This window comes from Lepidochelys kempii, chromosome 13 (assembly GCF_965140285.1).
Source record: "Lepidochelys kempii isolate rLepKem1 chromosome 13, rLepKem1.hap1, whole genome shotgun sequence".
Lineage (NCBI taxonomy): Eukaryota > Metazoa > Chordata > Testudines > Cheloniidae > Lepidochelys > Lepidochelys kempii.
Genome location: NC_136392.1, coordinates 14,592,173 through 14,611,966, shown reverse-complemented (window position 1 = coordinate 14,611,966; position 19,794 = coordinate 14,592,173). Strand labels below are relative to the sequence as shown.

Here is a 19,794-nt window from a genome sequence, read left to right as displayed (position 1 = left end):
AAATCCATCTCACTTTACTAACGTGAATAACACTGAAGCAAGGACTATTTGAGTAACTGAGAGCACAATTTAACTCTTAAAAGTTATTGATAAGATATATATACATAGGACTGAAATGAGAAAATACAGAGGATGAAATGGTATATAGAGGAAATTAGAAAATTAGGGAAAGAATTATTGTATAGAAAAAAATTCTATGTAATAAAACTAATAAATTGTGCCATAGTGAACTTTTAATTATATAAAAGGGATAACTTTATAGACACTCTCTGATTGATCAGTAGTGCATACATGACTAATTCCTAATCTGTACATGTATTTAGCACAATTATGCTCCAGTGAATGTATGATCAAATGGCCAGTTAGCTATCATTTGTGTTTGCGTATCCACTGTGTTTGCACTGGCAATCACACAAATTGACAATGCAAAGTAGATGTGCAAATCCATGTGAAATTCTGAAAATATGGGTCTACATCAGAAGTAATAACAAATGTGGGAAGGTGGAATACATATGCATAATATAGTACTTTAACCTAATAACATGACCACTTGCAAGCTTTAGCATAACACCGAAAATTGCTAATGGAGCACTGTGCAGATATTCATGATACAAGCAGTCAGGAATCATGCATAATGGAACAGTGCAACTGCTAACAGCAGATTCACACAAGATAATTTAAACTTGTTTGTATGGAAATGAAGAACTGATCTTTGAAGTGGTCCTTAATGAGATTCTGCTTGATCCTCACTGTATCTGGAGAGAGTGTTCCCTTTTCCTTTTGTATCCAGCTCATGTTTGTGGGGTGCAGAAGCAGGACTCATTTAAATTATGAATGCCTATTTGTATCTACACAGTATTAGGTGAAAACTAGGTGTTACCAATATCTCATGAGTGTTTGTGAAATCAGTTTTTAAAATTATACATGTACACAGACCACTCCTACATAGTGTATGTTACTTAGCTTCCTGATTTGTAGACATAGTAGAGTCTGTATTCCTTGACCATGCAGTATAGGAGATGCATAATCTAATCCAAACTTTGTATGCAATAATATATATATATATATATATATATATATATATATATATATATATATAAATTGTGTGTGTGTGTACACAAAACCAGGAAAATTAATAACATCTCTCGTGTGTTCTGTATAGTGCAAGAAATGTCTTTTTTTTTTGCTTTATGGAAACTCATTTCCACTTGATGCCTTGCATTTCTGAGCACTGCAAAATATTCTTGAGATGCCTTAAAAGTATGTTGTCACTGCTATAAAACTATGTATCCTATATGAGTATTGGAAAGTAGACATGATACTGATTCACTATGAAATAACTCTAGGTACCACCAAGCTCTGAACAGACTTCCATCATAAAATACTACTGAGTGATTAGCCATATTTGAACTTCAACTGCATCTTTGAAAAAAGTCTATCTGGTAAGCAGGGTCTTGGTTTTTTGTTTTTGTTTTGTTTTGTTTTGAGGGACAGAGGGGAAGCATCTAGGGTTTGTTTGTTATTTAAGCTCATAAGCCTAGGGAGAGCTTAATTAAAGTAAATAATAACATTTCCATGAGGGGGAACACAATTTCTGTTTTCTTGCCGGTTCCCTATGTACTTCTGTCTTCTGCTTCTATCATCAGCGAAACCAGCTGAATGTCTTAATACAGCAATAAACCTCTGATCAGCTTGTACACTTATTTTTCAGACTGGAGTTTGAAAGACAGACTCTTTTTTGTAACAGTATCATGAGGGGAAAGAGTCTAGCATATTGTGAATCATTGGTTGGAGTTCATATAAGGCCACTGTAAACTAATACTAGTTAGTTAGCTGGCTCCATAAAAAGCACAGTGGAAGCCTTTCTGAATTTCAGACCTGAATGAGATAAATTTAGCATTGGTGTTTTTAATAGAGTATTTGCAGCTAACGATAGAGGTCCCATTGGAAGGCTTTCCACCTCTCTTACATCATTTAAGAAGCAAGCATTTCTCAGCTCTCTCAATTTTGACTGCACCATTAGCATTACCAGCTGCTGTAGAATCAAAATAGCCCATATCCTATATACTTACCAAGATGCCTGTGACTGATAAACATGGCTCTCACTGGAAGAAATTACAACTAAGAAATTACGCATTTCAAAGCTTGTTGAAAGGCTAAATCCTGAGAAGTGCTGAGCACCAGCAACTTTCATTAAAATGAATTCTCTCAACAGCTCTCAACACCTCTCCAAATTTGGACCATTGGCTTCAATAGGAGTTCTGGGGACTCAGCATCAATCAGAATTCTCTCATATGAACTGTGATACCATAGCATACATTCCTATGTTTAGGTCTGGCGCATTCTCATCAGCATGCCCTGCTGAAATAATAGAACCCATTAGAGGTTTTAAATTATTTGATATATCCTAGAAGCAATTAGGTCCAGATTATAATTTCACTTGCATGCATCTCATGGATGGTGTTTATGTCATACATCTGAAATCAATCCAACCCATATTCCAATGATACACAAAACCATTTTTTTAACATTACCTATAATTATATTTAAAGAATTTAAGAAAAGTAGATTAACCATTTTCTGTGATATTAGATCAAAATAATCATGTGAAATAATTTTTTCTGAATATACACATTAGTTTTTAGACATTTACTTATGCTCAATAAATATATATTCTTATATATGCAAAAAAAACATTTTAATTAAATGTTATAATTTCAGAATTATATAATTATCAATCGTTTCATAAAATTCTGGCTGTTTTACAATAATTATACTTAGTAACTTCTCATCTCCTTGTATTTACCATTTCCCAATGCCAGTAGCACTTTAGAGGGCTATATTTTTGGCCAGCCTCCTATTTTGCATGCCCACTTCTAGGCTTGCAATCCATTGTGTTTTCAAAGGTGCCTGTGCAAACAGTTATGCCTGTGAAAAAAGCTCCTTCTGCATGCACTAAACTACACTGATAAGTATTTAAATGCTCAATTTGCACACAGTGAGCACCAAAATAAGTGGGAATTCATAACTCTTTGCAGGATTAGGCCCAGGAATTGTTGGCGCATCCACCAGTGGGCACACAACATCAAAGGAAAGGGCTGAAAATTTAGCTCTCTTTATTTTTGTTTGCTTCATGCAAGTTCTCTTTACGTATATGGAAACTCTATCAGTGTCTATTTCCCATTGATACGTACCGAATTTACACACAGTTCTTATTGCTAAAAGGGATCCTAAAGAGTTGTATTGAAGAAATATCTGCAACCACATAGATTAGACATCTCCCTGTACATGGTTATTTATTAGGGACATAGGACTGGAGGGGACCTCCTGGAACATTGAATCAAGTGACCTGCTATCACAGGCAACTCTGCCATACAATCCCATTCATAAATTTGAGAAGCTAGTTTGGTTGTTGCCTCTGCCACTCTTATCTGAAGGATGTTCCAGAACTTCACTCCTGATTACACTTCCCCAACCCCTCACTCCTTCTGCATCAGGAATTCCCACTGAATTTTGCACAGTGAGGGAAGCATCAAGTCTTTGTGAGAGAGTCAAAGCCAAATGATGATATTTAGTCACAGGTGTGGATAGGGGGTGTGGGGCCAAGTCTCACCACAGGCCAGGGAAAGAATGTGCCTTGTTGATAGTGCTGAGTGGCCCACGGCACTAAGGGACTGGGAAAGCTGCAACATCTTTATGATGGTGCAGCCTTCAGCACCCACTGGGGTTGTGTGTAGAAGAGCTGGGGGAATGGTTCCGAGACCTCCCAACCTCATCTTATCCCTTCCCTTCAGGCAGCAGTCAATATCTAATGCACTAGCTCTATTAAAACCAATCTGTGAAATAAGCCTTCATATATCATATGCCCGCCATGGGCCCGCAGGATGATTATCTGTTAATTTTTGCCTCTGCCTATATATGAGGAATAAAAACTGTATGTTACATGGTAATTAATCTTTTAACTGCCCTGTAAGTCCTAAATACAGTTACCAAATAATGTGCAGGAACATGTAATTAGGGTCTGTTCTCCCCTAGATACATGCAGATTTACATGGATATCTCTCACTAAGGCTAATGAGTATATATATATATCGTCTCATAAAAAGGGGGAAAGAGAATACTTTGTATTTATAACGCATTGGTCATGTAATTACTGAGGGGTGACATGCTTAAGCATCTGCCTGTTAAAGCAGTAGGAATTGGAGCTGAAGAGCCTGTAAGGTCACCATTCTATTCCAGAGGTGTCAAGCCCATTCTGTGGTGAGGGCCAAATTACATTTTTAATTATGATCCATGGGCTGGTGCTACATAATTAGGGTCATATGCTAGCCTTGGTTCACAGCAACCATCCACTGATGACATTGGGAGGTTTGCATAAAGGTAAAGGGCAGAACAAGACCCTTATGAAGTAACTGAACTTCGTGTTAGTAAAGCCTCTGCCACATTTGACATCAGTCAGCGGGAAAAAGAAATTATGCCCAGGACTTTTAGCATGGCAACTATCGCTTCCTCCCTGTTTAATTGGCCATTTGCAAGCACAGTGGCAGCAGTTGCACACATGAAGGAGAAAGGCAGCTGCAGGAACAAGCATTTGCACGCTTTAAGGCCCAGAATTTCCAAAGCTCTTTGGCATCTTGTGGGATGAAAGGTGCTATAGAACTGTAAATCCCTGTTGTTCATACTCTTGTTATCTGATTTAGTTTATATTTGGGTGCGTCTCCTTTTCAGAAAGTTCTGAGTGTTTGTCCTCTAAAAATCAGGCCCATTTGGAGCATCCTAAATTCACATGCAAATACTGATGCAAGCAAAATCACTTCTTACATTTGTGTTTTGGGATTTCAGAACAGGCTTGAGGTAGCCACTTCTACAGCTTCCACAGAATGGAGGGCTTTATAAAAGTTGAGTTTCCAAACAGATTGGGGGTGCAGGGGCGGGGGTATATTGCACAATACACATGAAGTAACACATGAAAACGGGTGTCACTACAACAATCTATCATACTGCACAGCTCTTGATTCCAGCTTATGTCTTCTATTTGAACAGTCTGAACACAACTGACAAGAAGCTGTGGAGAACTGATGTTGCATGAACTTTTTGTTTTGTTTCCAACTGACAGCACTGGCTCTGCACTTCTCAGCCTGTGCGTGTCTGTTTTGCAGAGACGGTCACTTGCTACTTCCTTTCAAATTAGCTTGTGAAATGGTTGAGATAATTTAGGACTTGTACTGCCTGATCATTGGTACAGTTACAACAAATAAAACATTTTAATATGAGCAGTCACTGCATGTTTACTGTATCATATTGCTGGGAGCTGAATGTGTGCCAAATGCTATAACAGAAGGGAGCATATGAACTCCAGAATGATGACACTAATAAGGAAATTACAAAAGGCCCAACAAATGGCATTTGTGTTAAATCAATAATGCTCTGTTTGGTTTTTTTATTCTAATCTTTCTTCAAAAAAAAAAAAAAAAGAAAAGAAAAGATCTTTCCAAACAGTTGGCAATTCCCATTCTTGTTCTTCTTCCTGAACATAATTAAAAACATGTTGTGGCGTCTACTTAAGACGTCAACTTTCCCAAGCCTGTCTTGTCCACTGCGTTTTAAACAAAGACACTGGTTTTGGCATTGTGCCCTTAATTAATCATTTGAGGCTTTATTGCTGTGGAAAAAAATGTCTCTGTTTAATGATTCATCACAAGCCCAATTTCTGCAGAACTTAATCAACTACAGGACTAACTTTCTTATCAGCTTAAGTAAAAACAACAACAAAAAGATTGAGGCATTGCTTTTGGTGTATCCTGTTGACAAAGAAGTATTGGTTTATGACACGCTGTTATCATGGACTATTTCTGATTTAAATCTATAGAGACTAGATTGATCAGTTACTTTGGAGTTTGATAGAAGGAAATATGTTACTTATTGAGAAAACATGATCTTTGAAGTCCTCACTAAAATCATTCACTGACAGGTACCATGGAATTCAGTAGAGATTGAATGACACTAGGGCAGACCTTTTTGAAGAGTGACTCCAGACACTGTAGATAAATTTGTAACTTTTAAAGTTCAGTATGAGAGAAAAATAATGAAAAACATTTGCTGTATATGGTTTTAGGAAGTGTACAAATTATTCTTCACCACATTTGCTTTTTCCTAATTTATTTTTATTTCAGGATAAGATAACATTCCTCCATTGCACACTCTCTTGAAATCTCCTATATGCAACTCTCAAACTTTTTTTTAGGAGTAGCTTTTCATGGTGGATCAATTTAAAATTATTTATTTTCAATAGGACAATAGGGGGTTGATTTCTTCACTGTTGATTTCTTTATTCCAAATTAAAGATTAGAGTAAAACAGCCACAAAAAGGATCCTTTCCATAAAGGATTTCCTATATTGTCCTATGGAAAATATCTTCAGTTATACATGTATATTACAGTAGCACTTTGTGGCCAAAAATCAAGATCAGGCTTCATTGTGTTAGGTGCTGTACAGACACATTATAGGAGACAGTCCCTGCCCAGAAATTTTACAGTCTAACTAGATGAGACAGACAAAGGATGGATAAAAATGGTAGTCTCCCCATTTTACAGTCAGGGATCCGGCACAGAGAGATTAAGCAATTTGGTAGGATCACCCACAAAGTGTGTAGCAGAATTGGGAGTAGAACTCAGGGGTGAAATCCCGTCCCAATTGAAGTCAGAAGCAACACTCCCATTGACTTCAAACGTGCCAGGATTTCACCCCAGATTGCCTGAATCTGACCATTTCAGTACCTTAGCTACAAGACCATTCCTCTCGATATTAGGTTTTATAAGTACATTTATAAGAATAATACAAAATTGCCCAATTTCCTATGACATTTTAAAATTATATGATGCAATAAATATAGTGAGTCATGCCATATTTTATTTGTCACATATATTTCATAAATTGTAACATACACATATGTGTGTATATTTCATATAAGATTATAATATTGATAATTATTTTTTTCACACGGGCTTATGGACTATACTGGATTTATTTTTTGTAGTAGAATTGACTTTTTCCCATTAGGCATTAAAATATCTGAGTAAAGAAGAGAGTTTGATACAAACAATTAGACTCCCTGTTTTGTGATGAATTGTGCAAGGCCCATTTACATCTCTTAAATCAGTCTCTTAGAGGCTGAAATTTACAAAAAGGTTTGCTCTGATGTTTATTTAGGTTTGGTCATCATTACATCTAGTGGATGGCACTATTGTAAAGGAGCTCTGCTGGTCCCTGGCATAGGCTACCAGAATATTCCAAAGCAACGGCAAGACTTTAACAATGAATAGCAAGTGCGGATTATATATAAAGTCTGATGATCTCAATTCTCCTCGCAGTATATATGCACAACTCCCATTAAAACCAATGGTGAATTACTCGGTCATTTATGACCCCGAGCCCAGTGATTCACCAATGGCTTTAATGGGAGCTATGCATACATACTGAGGGAAGAATTGAGACTGGCAGATGTTTACAATGAATATCAAGTGTAATAATTTGAATATTAGAAAGAATTTGCTTCCAATTCTGCTTTCTTGCCTTACCTATAGTACCAGGCTAAATATGGCCTACGGTTGTGGTGTGCCAGGTTATCTGCCTAAATTCATTACAAGAACAATCCGCAATATGAACTGAGCCAAAATGGGCTTGGAATTTTTATCACATCTATTGCCATAAAATCTGATTGTTGCTATGAATCAATACTATTGAGTCCCGTTTGTTCCAAAATCCCATTCACCTTCTCCACTTTTCTTTAGGCCTCTTCTCACCACACTTCACTAAAGTTTGCTCCCTGAATCCTCACAATGCCAGTACTAGCCAGCAGTGGGATGGCAGCGCTCTGATGCTAGGTTGCTCAAGCAGCTTCCTATTGTTTTTCCTCCACGGAAACCTACTTAAAAGCATTGGACGTGTTCTCTGGCCTGATCACCAGGGTTACATTTCTTTGCTACTTAGCAGCTGCTAACATGAAACTCCAGTAGTAGAAACTAGAGATTCTTCTCTGTTGGGCAAGGTTTATTTAGAATTCATTGTGGAGACTTGAATGTGTGTGTGCATGTGTGGATGTGTGTGTGTGTACATGCACGCACAGCGGGAGAGTGTGTATTTGATTAGCTGCTTAGTTTTAACATTTGTTTGCCACCAATTATGTACTAGTATATTCAGAGGCATTAAGCACCAACATCCCCAGCCAAAGTCAATGTGTACTGTACATGTTCAGCACCTCTAAAAATCAGGCCTGCAGTTTGTATACCCAAAAATTAAGGCATACTGGAATAGTAACTACTTTGGCCTAAGTGACTTTCCTAAGGCTGTAAAGGAAATACAACTCAGGAGTTCCTGATCATGTGCTCAGACCATTAGGTCATGCCCAGCTCTCTATAAATGCATTTAAAACAGTTCAAAAATCACTTTTAGTAATTGCAACAAGAAAGAGAGGAACACAAGCCCACGGTGATGGATTCTGATTTTTCCTTCCCATTTGAATGATTTATAATTGTACAATAAGCAACACTGCATGGATGTTCGGTAAGGCATGTTATTTATTTGGCACAGACTGATGCTATATTTGTGTGGTATTTCATATACTTTACAGTGCTTTACACTCTCAAACCTGTCCCTGCAGTTTCACTCCTTCCCACGTTAAAGATTCTCTATCAGCTTAATGACAGCTTGAATCCATGGAGAGTAGGGTCCTATTGTGCCCCATGATGACCAGCCCTCCAACAAGTCTCTTGGCCTTCAGTGTGATGGGATCAACTTCAGATCTTTACCACTTTGAAGCTCATCATAGTGGCGCTCTCACCCCATGTAAGGGCAAGGAGGAAAGTAATCTAGTTTAATGGACAGGAGCCTCATTTCTATCCCTGTTCATCCCTTCAAAGGTGACCTGATAGGTGTCCCTCTTTCTGGTACAGAGTAGTCTACCAGCTACTGTACCTTGCAGGGAGCAAGTACATTACTTTCAAGCAAGGCCCTGCCATCCCTTCCACATAGTGGAACTGAACACAACTTCTTTTCTTCCTGCTCAGCACTCATGTAGTAGAGCTACAAGGAGCCACACTCCAGTATCAACTACCTGGCCAACTTGGAAGAATGGGGTATATTTCTGCAGAAGGAGGTCCAACGACCAAAGGGAGAGAGAGCAAGCAGGAGACTGAGAATTTCAGAGCGAGGTGTTAGAAGGGGACTGGGGAGTGGCAATGGAAACAGAAAGAATGGCTCATCTTCTAGGAGATAATACTAAACTTTTGTTTTCCCCCAAACAGTGTCTTTATAATTACATTGCAGTAGTGCCCGGAAGCCATAATCAATAGGGGGCACCAAGGCTTAATCCTACGGCGCTTGCCATGTAAGAATCTAAACTTAGAATGAAAGCTTAGTATAATCAGCTGGTATATGAGTTCATTTTTCTTTCCTTCCTACATTCTCTGTTTATCCCCAGGTTTCACTAGTGCACCTCGTGCAGTCACTCCACTGTGCTAATGCTGCTGTGAAGGAGAAAGGTTTGTTGCTAAGTGACATGACAGCAGCAAAGTGTTTTTCAATTTCTACTTTTGTTTTCTACTCCCACCTTTCAAACACCTCCTTTAAAGAGAGTTCTGCTGTTGAAATCATCTCTTCTGTTGGTCACCAGCTTTTTTCACTGAGGTCTAATAGACTTCCAGATAACCCCTAGCTTAGAGGCTAGATGGCTCAGGGAACTGGTCATGGAATACAGTGACTTCTGTTACAAGTTCAAATCCCCCTTACTGGTAGCCCTTAGCAAAAGAAATCAGACTGAATGGACCGCAGAGACTGAGCTATCCTTTGATCTTGAGAGGTGCTGCCCAAATAAGGACTGAGACACACTGGCAAGGTCTGGATTGGAGAAACAGCACTGCTGCTGTCTCTGTTCTCTATATAATTCCCACGGGCTGCCAAATCCAGCGTCAAGCAAAAACTGAAAAATAACAAACAAACAAAAACCCTCTGGTAATCTATACCCCCAGCTCTAGCCACTCTACAATTTTAATATTGGTTTCTACTGAAGGTGTTGGTTGTATCCTCAAATACTTGTTGCATTTGATCAATGTAATAAAGTAGTTTAATGACAAAAACCTGTAGACAACTTAACTTGATTCTTTAGAGCTCAACTTCTGGCAACACTCTGGTCTTGTCTTGATGAACAGTTGGTGCATGACAAGCTGGGCTGTATATCTACCTCACGCTAAGGTGTCATGCCCTGTCTGTGTGGACCGTGCTACTGTGCACTAAAAGTTCCCTCATACCCGTTAACCTACTCCCATTTCAAAGCAGGATAGACACAGGAGCTTGTCACGCGCTGTTTGTCTAGACTGCAGTGTACTGCTTAGCGCCCTCTGCTCGAAGCTTAATGGGACAGGGAGTGGCCTTTTGTTATAAGTGTGTACAGTAGTTCCCAGCACAAGGGGATTCTGATGCTTGATGGTACCTTTAGGAGCTACCACAATACAAATAATAGAAGTGAATAACACAGAAAACCCTGTAAATCCTACTGTCTCGGGTTCTTTTGTATTGTCTCCGGGAGGTAGGAGGAGAGGTGGAGGGGAAGGAGGAAATCAAGTGATTACTATTTGCTGCTATGCGGAGTTTCTGTTTGGAAAGTCTGCCATAAGCATATACCCTATGTTCCTTACCCACATTTAAATGTTCATAAAAGAGAAGGCTCTTCTGATTTAGAACTTTGTGGCAGCAATAATAAATTTGTTAGTCTCTAAGATGCCACAAGTACTCCTGTTCTTTTTGTTCCCTTTTAAGATAGCCTTTTTATCAGAAGTTCAAAGCAGAAGTTTTTTTGGGGGGGAGGAAGCAGAAAGTTAAAACGTTGTGATCCCCACTATTAGCTTTCTACTTCTAAAACGCCACATATTGCTATACGCATTGCCCATGGACAAGGACAGGATCCTTTAAGATGTGAGAGAATTTGAAGCTGGATTAATGACAAAGACAAATGATGATTTTTATTTTAGTAGAAGTTTCCGTGAGCTTCCTTTACACTTGTAAGGTACTGTTAATAAAGTACACTTGACATGTAACTGTAAGTTCCTGAGAAACAGCTTCGCTTTAAAGTTTGGAGAAGGATCAAAAAGAGTGAGTTCTCTTTCTTTTTTTAAGGAAAAAAAAACCCTGAAAAAGGACTTTTTTTGGGAAACGGCATCTATGCCTTTTGTCTTTTCTTCTCTTTGTGGTCCAGAGACAGTGCGTTGACTGACTCCTTCAGAAAGGAGATCAGTGAAATTGTCAGTTGATTACTTCTCCTTGATTAGCATTTATAAGAGCCCTGTGATACATTATTTGCATTCCTATTTAGCCGTGATTTTTGTGGGGCAGCAATGATTAAACTTGTCACGAGGCCTGATTGACGGGGTCAGATCTTCACTTTCTACTCTTTTGAAATTAAAAACAAATGTGTCAGCTCCCTTCATGGGCCGCAGCGCTGTGAAGCTCGCTTGCCTTGTCATCGCAGATAGGTCAGGAATGTTTTAATTTTAGGGATGGATTCTGCTTGTCAAGCAGAGTGTGATGGCTTGTAGTTCTGGAGATGAGATGTGAAGGGTGTAAAACAAAGAATGGAAAGAACAAAGACAAAGACACTCACATTATTAGACAGATTTAATTAGTCTGAATGGATATTATGCTAGATGAAGCAGTGAGCTGTGAAATTAACCCTTGATTACGGATTGGCGGATCATGCTCAAAAAGCAACTCAACCCTTTTTGAATAGAAGTGCAGTTCTATCCTAAGCCCCTTCATCCCCACAACCCCTGCAGGAAACTAAAGCTGGGGAGGGGGGCAGAATTCTTAAAGGAACAGCTCTTAGAGATAAAATTTTGAAAGTTAAGGCAGTCTCTCTCTACTGCTTTCCTCCCAAAGATGCAAGTCCACAGATCTGAAGCTGAGTAGTTCACAAGTGGGCAGATTTAGTGCAAACTACATACAGTACGATTCATCCCAGTTTCTTCCCTTATCCATACTACCAAAAAAGGTGCCAGTATAACAAATGGATGATACAATGCTCGTATTTAAGGACATATTTCATGCCTAATTCTTGCACCTCCACCAGTATGAATAAGCCCCGTACTTAAGCTAGAAAACAAATTATATGTATCATGTAATTGGTTTCAGCTAAGTGGTGAGTTAAAATTATATTAGTCACCTTCAGAGTAGAGTTTAGACTTTTGAAAGGCCAGTAAATATCTGACAGGCCCTGAAGCATAACTACAATCATGTAAATACCAGTAGGTACTCTCACAAACTGTAATTGTGCTACCTCTGATGCTACACAAAGTTGGTACTTAAGTATGTACTATATTTTTCATCATCATTCCCAAACCACTATGTCAAGAATTAGTAATTCCAGTGAGCACCATTACAAACTCATTGCATATCCTAAAATATATTTATATAAAATACAGTGATAGTCTCATAAACCTTAGAGAGAGAGAGAGAGAGTTATTCCTCTCCAGTTGCTCAACTTCTTATGAGGGCAGCTAGACTCTGATTTTCAAAAGTGCCTTGGGGCAATAGGAATGCCACCCTTCCAAATGGAGTTAGGCATCCATTAGGCATACTCCTGGAACAACTTTGGAATTCCAGCTTCAGTACATAGTTGAATGGCCTGCAGATTGTTACCACGTCGAGGCTTAAAACTAAAAACAGGGCTGGACATGAAAACAACTTTGATGGGACACCTCTAAGAAATGGTGTTAGTTAACCTAGTGAATAGCACTCTTCCCTCTGACACATTGTTGAACCAATGCCCCAGTATGGTGCTGAGCTGCCCTGTTCTACTTGAGGTGCCATTTTTCAGTGACACAATAAAAGTGAGTTACCATGTTTACCCGAGATATGGTGGCATTTCAGTGATGGTGAGTAAAGTAATTCCTCTATAAAGCACACTCTGGAATGAAAGGCGCTAATAGTACATTAATGTACATTATTGTCATCATAGGACAAGAGGTAGCAATTATCCTCAAAGAGGGAGGAATTTCTGCCAACATCATCTTTGGTTCCTCTAGTGTAGTATTTTTTTTTTTTTGCATACATGATCATTAGAGAAGAGAGAGCATGATAAAGTGGCTAGGAAAGAGAGCTGGGAAGATCATGTGACGTGTTCCTGAGGCTGACACTGATTTGCTGATTGAACTTGGACAAGTCACTTCACCTTTATTTAGAGAAACAGCACTGCCCTGCACAAGTGCAAAGTATTATTATTTATTTTTATACCTGCTGAGGAGCTTCTCCTTTATTTTTAGTAGTTCATTACTCAGACATTAAAAGTTGCTCTGGCCATGTTATAGAATATTGCACCATTGTGGGAGGAGCTGAATTCAAAGCCCAGCTATGTCTCCTCAAGCCAGTGTGCTGCAAAGTAGCTTTGACCTGGCTATTTGCAAGTCCGGAGAGGGAAGAAATGTTTCCTGTTACTGTAACACCGACAGACACACACACGCACCCGGTCGTCGGCGGGTGGGATCGAACCTGGGATCTCTGCAGTTTAGTGTTTGAGCCTCTATTGCATGAACTAAAAGACACAGATCTCTTAGCCAAGGCTGTAGCAGAGTCATCAATCACTAGCTGGGCTAGGTGCCACTAGAGGGGGACAGAGCATCACACCAAGCAGACCTGGGTTACAATACTTCCCTGGCTTGCCCCCCTGCAATATATTTTGAGGGCAAAGCACAGATTTTTTGTCTTTGGTTTACTGCTGCTGCTGTGGGCCAGGTGGTACAGAGATTACACAGGAAAGACTCCTGACGTTCTCTCTCAGACATGTGCAGTGGCTGGATTAAAATGGTGCATGTGCCCTGCCCATGACACATTTGATGGGATCATTACACAGTAAATACAGATTTCGGGGGGCGGGAGGAAATGTGTGTGTTTAGATTAAAAGGGTACAAAGCATCCAAAACTAGGTGAAAAAAGCTGGTGCTAAGAAAATGGGCATCTGTCTATGTATCTTAATTGTTATTTGCCTGTCATCACAGTACTGCATCTAGACACCACATACTGTAACTTGTGATGCTCGTATGGCAGTTTCTGTCACTGTGATATTCTCAGTGTTCTGTTGCCCACAATCTCACATGCTCACCTGCTTTGCATGGTAGGGTAGTTTGGTTAGTACATTTGGCTTTCATATGGAACATCAGCAGACATGGGATGTGCTAAACATTTCTTTGGACAACACCATCAAATCCAAACCATACTGAGTAAGTCACCCCAACAGTATTATGATACGCTATCACATATGAGCCAGTACAATGGATATGTAATATATGGTTACATATGGACCATAATGTAGCTCTTGAACGTCTGGTAACGCATTGCTGGCTCTTCAGTTTTATATTGCAGCCAACCTTGCTGAAGAATGTGTGCTAGGAGATTTGACCCACATTTGAAGGGCTTGATCCTCATTGCATTTACACTGGTGTAAATCAGAAGGAATTCCATTTAAGTCAATGAAGTGACTCTAGTGTAAAAAAAGAGCAGAATCAGGCACTTTACTCCACACACATTAATTATATGGGTTTCTCCCTACCCGCCATAGCATATATGGTTATAATTACGTGTACTGGATCCTCTCTCCCTAAGGTTCACATTTGAAGCACTGTTTCTCATCATTCATTTAATTCAAAAGAACGGTAGCAATTACAAACCACCACCACCCCACACACACACACACACATACACCTCCTTTATTTTTCAAGCTGAATTATTTCAGAGGTAGCTTGGTGTGTCAGCTTGTAAGTCTATAAAACAGTTTTCTACCAGCTGGAGATCCAACATGCTACATGAATACATAACAGTGCCTAACCAAGAAGGTTTGTAATTCAGTAATTAGCTGTAATTAATGAACACAAAGTGAAGACTCATTTACAGTTTAAATTATCACATTAGCTCCTGTCACCCTCTATGTACACAAAACAGCAGGAATTCAATTATTTTTATTCTTCAAAGCTAATTTAAAATTTAAGGAATGCCATTACATGAAATAATAGGTAGGAAATGTAATAGAAATCACTGAGAACAGTTGGCCGTCCTTAGAATGGAAGGGAAAAAATGCTATCAGTGATGATTTGGAAATGTTGTTTCATCTGTGAACAGATGAAGGATTGAAATCTATGCTCTGTTCAGTGTATTTAAAAAGAAAACGAGTTTGGTGGTTGCTACATCTCTGTGCGGGAAGAGCCATCGTGCATAATTGTAAAAGCAGTTGATACTGATAATGCTGTTGATAGTAACATGATGACAGCATGGAAATGCTCACACCATTATCTTTAATGGGGCTGAGTCGATTGCAATGGCATCAAGTCCGTGTAATATTCACCAGTCTTAGTTGTGAAACTTCAGCCTAGCAGGCCTTAAGTAATTGTCACTTTGCAATCTGCCTACAGTGTGTGTGTGTGTGCACACGTTTGGGCAAAATGCTTTCATTGTGCTTTTAAACCCGCTATGAAGCATTCTCTCTGCAGCTGCCACAGATACTTTTCTCCAACAGTTCAGACAAAAAAAAAAAAAAAACCCAAGAATTCTAAACCCATATGATGATGCTTCTGCAGCTCCTACACATCTGCATTACAACCCTTCTTTTTTTGTTCTTTATTTCTTACTCAGTTGCCTTTTCATTTGAAATAGGCCACGAGAAGCTACACAAGGTAATTTTTCATAGGTGATCGACTGCTGAGTTGTGGGTTTACGTAGACAGAGGGAAGGCAGCGATAAGGCAAAGAGAGAGGATTCTATTAGCGAAATGCAGCAGTAATTAATGAATCCTGCCAGTAATTGGGAAGGTGTAAGTCTCTGTAATATCGTAATGATAGTCATCCGTTCTGTGCATCCCCCATCACTCCGAACGATCCCTCATCGTCTCTCTGATCTCAGACACTTAGCCATGCAAATCTTTCTGACAGGACTCTATGTCTTTGTCTCCCTAATTGGACAGTATAGAGTTGTTTATGGATATTGCAGACATTTAGACCTCAGTTGGAGGTTGTTCAAAAATCGTTAGCGAAGTTGCCTTAACAGCATTGTCAAATATTTTTTCCCCTGTTTCAATATCTGTTTTTAACCCCGCCATGGTTTGTGATGGAATTAACATTTTGACAATACTTTGCCTGGTCCCGGGCTCAACACATGATTGTTCTTAAACCATTTTTTTGCAGGAAAATAAAAATTACTGTAATTCCTCATCTTTTTGAAGATAAAACTTGAGATGGTGGGGTAATATATGATGCTCTTTTAATGGCATCTTCAGTTCCAGGGGGGGGAAATTAAGAATGCTGATAGAGACAGTACCCCTTACAAAAATTACAGGGAATTTGTTTGGGTCTGCTTCTGAATTAAACCAGAGTAAATCAAGAGTATCTCTGTTGACTACACAGGAGCTTACACCAGTGTAAGTAAGATCAGATCAGACCTTATGTCACCATGCATTGGAAAAACTGCACATCTCTTCTTTGCACATCAAATCTTTCTGTGTACAAGTGACCACCAGCTTGTGGCAACAGGTGCTCAAGTAATATATAGCACATTATATAGCATACGCACTAACAGATTAGAGAGCAAAATCGCCTTTTCTTTTTAGAAACGTAGCATGTATTTCATATTTTTAACTGTCCTTATGTAAAATCTGCTATATATGAAAAGAGAAGACTTTCCCGGCCCAGGGGGAAAATCCCAGAAGAACTAGAACATGAGCACAGGGAGCTAAACTGCGTCCAAGAAAGAGCACCAGAAATCAAGACTACCTCAAGCGTTATCCCCAAATGTCGGTCCTACCGAATGTCAGGTAGAGAGACTTGAAGAATCAAGAGCCTGAATTTGTAAACCCTTTTGCACATGTGTAATCCTTATTCATGCAACTATTCCCACAGGTCACTGGGATTACTTGTGTGAGTAAAGAGGATCAGATCCCATGCTATATGATATTTGATATCAAATTAAGGCCCTGATCCTGCTCACACTTATGAACATGCTTATTAGAGCTAGAGGGAATATTTTTGTTTAAATTATTTTTTAACAAAAAAGTGCTGTTTTCATTCAAATTGAAACATTTCAAAAACATTCTCAGTTTTGACGAAATTTCATTTTAAAATGAACTAAAACATTTTAATAATATCAACTTTATTTTGACATTTTCAGGATAGAACATTCTGATTTTTTGTTTGTTTGTTTCAGATTAGCTTTTTGAAAAGAACTGCATTGTTTTAGATAAAAAATAAAAAGTTAAAGGTCAAAAATCAGAATGAAATGTTTTGATTTTATCAAAACAAATGTTTCAATAGATCTGAAACAATGTGTTTTTCTTTTATATTTTGTTTCATGGGAAATCATTTTGTTGTCTTCCATTTGGGAAAAAAATGGGAAAAAAAAAAACCAACCAGAATTTGTGGAATTTCCCACGAACTGGAAAATCCATTTCCCTCCCAGCTCTAATGCTTACCTTTACTCCTGTGAATAGTCCCTTTGATTTTATTTAGAATTACTCATAGAAGCAAAGTATAAGTGTTTACAGAATCAGGGCCTAGTTTGATATTGGCTCAATATTAGGTCTGGGCAAATGGTGCTAAAATATTTGCATAGATGCACCTAACTAAAATTAAAGAAAGATAGTAAGCAAATTTTTGTGCATGGGAATGTTTGTGGAAAGAAATCATGCAAGTATTTATTCACATGAGCAGCCACACCTATATATCTGGCAACCATATTGAAAGCTCTTTGTGGTTTTGGGAGTCATCCAATCAGGGAGTAATAAAAATACCATGTGGCTTAACTGACCAATTGCACAAAGTGAATAGTGACTTACTTAAAGGGAAATAACCTAGAGAAATAGTTGTGGTAAATATATACTTAATTTGATTACTCTGGTGCTTTCCCAGAGTTCTAGGCCCTTCCCAAAATCTACACCAATTTTTTTTTTGAGTATTGAAAATTTTGAATGTAAAAGAGAGACAAATATGTTGTGTTTGTTGTGTTGTTGTAGCTGATTGGCCCCAGGATATTAGAGAGACCTGAAGAAGAACTCTGTAGTTTGAAAGTTTCTCTCTTTCACCAACAGAAGTTGGTCCAATAAAAGATATTACCTGACCCACCTTGTCTCTCTAAATTTTTTGGTTACATTTTTGTGAAAATTGTTTCCCATTTTCCAACCAGCTCTGTAATACTTTATCAAGTTTTCAGTTACACATTTTCCAGTTAATAGATTATCTCGCTAAAATATAAGCACTCTACCTATAAGATCCTACCAATATCACCTTTCAGTCTATAGCCCCTTCACCTATGATATTCTGCCTTCCTGAATTCCTGAGAAAAAGGATTGCATTGCCGTGTGCCTGGAAGGTTAATGAAAATCCATCTCTGGAGAATTAAGGAGGGCAGCACAGTCCAGAGTTGAGGATATTTATAGAATTTGGACCATTTGGCCCTCTATTCTATGTTTCTCCATTCCTGAGCTTGCAGAATCTGAGGGGATAAAGCAAAGGTACTTTTAAACCCCTGTTGTACCTCCAATACCCTAGTTAGTTTCAATTCTATTCTCAGAGTAGCAGCCGTGTTAGTCTGAATTCGCAAAAAGAAAAGGAGTACTTGTGGCACCTTAGAGGCTTACCAATTAATTTGAGCATAAGCTTTCGTGAGCTACAGCTCACTTCATCGGATGCATACCGTGGAAAATACAGTGGGGAGATTTATATACACAAAGAACATGAAACAATGGGTGTTACCATACACACTGTAACCAGAGTGATCACTTAAGGTGAGCTATTACCAGCAGGAGTTCTGTTTCTCCTTGCTCCCAGTGGGCCATAGGAAGCAGAGAATGGGCTTAGCACAGAGCATTCCAGCCATTTCCCCCGACACACACACACACACACACACCCTTCCTCCTGGTTCGCCTCCTCTCCTCCCTTCCCACTCCTGGCCTGCCCCCAGCAAGCCTCCTAACCCAGGAGAGGAGCCAAAAATAATAAAGCCACTCCAGCAGGTTTATACCAGCAGGGCGAGTTCTGCCCCCTGTATGCTGCCAGAGCAGCGTAAAGGGGCCAGAGCGCAAGGGAGAATTAGCCTCTTTGTCTTTAACATTGCATTTCATTGTGGCTGACCCCATGATGCAAACGCTAGTCAAGAGACTGGCTTATATGCCTGCTAGAACCTTCTTCCCCAGCCCCAGGAGATGAATGTATTGGCATTTCGTGCTTTTAAAAAAAAACAAACTACCCTTTCCAGCTTCCAAAACTTCTGTTGGTGCAGCAGTCTATGACACTGGATACAAACTGCTGTGCAAAGTAATTGCCAAATGCTTACATAAACACATAAATAAGACAAATAAATTTATTTTCATTATTCATATTTTCTGCTCTTTCCTTCCTTTTTATTTATGCTTTAAACAACAGTTACAGTAAATATAAGGATGTAAAAAAATGCCTGCTGTGGACAGAAAGATGATCAAAAAAGCCCTGATACAGAGCAATTCATGTTTCTTCTTTACAATCACTAACGAATCTTAACTTGAGCCATGTTATGTTCCCATGTGAGTGATAAGCAATGATTTATTATGAAGTGTCACGAAATCGGAATGCCATACAGTGAGACGTGAGCTAGTGGAAAATGTGTTCCCTGTTTCCCAGCCTCATTACTCAAAGATGCAGTGTCCCTTTCTCAAAGTCTAATTTACCTGGCTTTTCAAGGCACTTTTTAGCAAAAGGAACCATACGGGGAATGAAATGTCCAACCCTGACTAGA

The 19,794-nt window shown here is 38.9% G+C and overlaps 2 protein-coding genes across 6 annotated transcripts in view; one reads left to right on the top strand and one right to left on the bottom strand.

Moving 5' to 3' along the window:
• The window catches only part of ZNF217 (zinc finger protein 217), a 105,824-nt gene that overhangs the window by 13,664 nt on the left and 72,366 nt on the right, over positions 1-19,794 (bottom strand). For 2 of the 5 annotated variants that reach the window (XR_012154674.2, XR_012154677.2), the window contains exon 9: positions 10,892-11,590. The exons of 2 other annotated variants lie outside the window; for them this stretch is intronic. The gene's annotated coding sequence lies outside the window, so the exon portion shown is untranslated. Of the gene's footprint in view, positions 1-10,891; positions 11,591-11,642; positions 14,525-19,794 lie in introns of those variants that run through there. One more of the 5 variants, XR_012154675.2, reaches the window with a different exon arrangement.
• Positions 1-19,794, top strand: part of TSHZ2 (teashirt zinc finger homeobox 2) — a 259,346-nt gene that overhangs the window by 231,204 nt on the left and 8,348 nt on the right. The gene's annotated exons all lie outside the window — the stretch shown is intronic.